Consider the following 1,832-nt stretch of genomic DNA (forward strand, 5'->3'; position numbering starts at 1 on the left):
CCTTGATTTGTAGTTTTTTAATCTCAACAAAAATTAACTTCTTAGGTGGCTGTCTATATTTTGTCAATGAGAAGCTTGCTTTGAGGAAGCTCCTCTTTTTTAAAGAAAAATTGGGAAAAGGAGTCGTCACTTAAGCATATGTACAAGCCCTGCAATTTTTTCCATTCCTTGCTTTTGGAAAATGAACTAAACTTCATACACACCTTTTTGGAATGTACCCTATTACTGCTCTATTTGCTATGCCAGCCCCCCAACATTATGACCGTCATGATAGATAAATATTGTGCATGCACAGAAGGCATGGCCATATAAAAGTGCCCATGGGGAGAAGCCAGACTGGCAAATAGTCCATTATAATGCATTGTTTGTCCTTGATTTGTCAATTGTCATAGCCAATGCTGATCTCACAGATGACTTCAAGCTGAAAGGCATGCAAAATGAGATGGAATTAGAGATATGAGATGAAAATATGCCTCTGACTGATGTTGTGATTGCTACAGGTAACCAATCATATGGATAAAATCCATGACAAGTTAATCATATACCATTGCTGAAGTCCTCCTGCAGGATTCAGATTACAAAGCAGCGCGATAAGTAAACCTACCTTCACTGGGTGGAGTGGAGAAATTCCTGCTGTTAAAAGAACTCTACTGGAAACAAAGCTGCTGCTGGCGTCTGATCAGTGACACAAGTCAGCAGTAGGAGACTTATTACTTACAGGGAATAGTTCCAGGACATTTTTATCAATACTGTTGACGTAATCATACTTGAGTGAATGGCTCTTCCCACTACACCACCTTACTGTTCCAGTTGAAGATCTGAACATGTAATCGTAAACAGATCATTGAAGATCTCTCAGTCCCACAACATTCCATCAAGCAGGTGGAAAGCTTTACGCTTCAGTTCAGGAAAAAGTCACTTAATCTGTTTTCACCGCTCTGCAATCTGAGCTGCTCATTTGCATCAAACCCATGAAGTTGTTGAATATTAATAGTAAGCTTCATGATCGTGTGGTTCCATAGCTATGACAGTTTCAGAGCTGAAGGAATTATTTGTGCACGTGTTCCTTGGAGCAACAACAGTCACCTGCACACCTCATTAGGAATGCAGTCAAGTGCCATAGAAGACTTGTTCCATATTATTGTGGAAACTTCAATCAACTGCCTCAGAAATAAAGCTATTACCCATGAGCTTCTCCTCCAGGCTTTGCAAACTCAATCAATTTTGCCACACCCAATTGCAAGTAGAACTTTAATATTCAACAATTTATATAGTGCCTTTAACGTAATAAAACATCCCAAGATGCTTCACAGGAGTGTTATATGTCAAATTTTGTTATTTGTTTGATGAGATGTTAGAGAAGATGACCAAAAGCTTGGGTGCAGAGGTAGGTTTTAAGGAGTGTCTTAAAGGCATAAAGAAGTGGCAAGACGGAGAGATTGAGAGGGAATTCTAGAGCTTAGGACCTAGGCCGCTGAAGCCAATATTCAAAATTCCAAAGGAATTTGGAATGAGCTGTTCATTTAGCAGCAATTCCTGAAGACAGTGGCACAATCAATACATCTTTCAGTTTATTTAGGTGCAAGCACACATGTAGTACCGGAAGGTTTTCCTGCACCATGCGGACCAGCCATTCAATCTACATGATTGTTATTTCCTTGTACATCTTCAACAGCATTGTAAAGTACACATTATGGAATGTAGAAACAGCAGTAGGCTATTCAGCCCCTGGAGCCTGTTCCACCATTCAGTTAGGTCATGGCTGCTCTATCTTAACTCCACTTACCTGCCTTGGTTCCGTAACCTTTGATATCCTTGCCTCAGCCCCAAAA

This window comes from Somniosus microcephalus, chromosome 3 (assembly GCF_052327205.1).
Source record: "Somniosus microcephalus isolate GS21.2 chromosome 3, FLI_Smic_1.0, whole genome shotgun sequence".
In the NCBI taxonomy this organism is placed as follows: domain Eukaryota; kingdom Metazoa; phylum Chordata; class Chondrichthyes; order Squaliformes; family Somniosidae; genus Somniosus; species Somniosus microcephalus.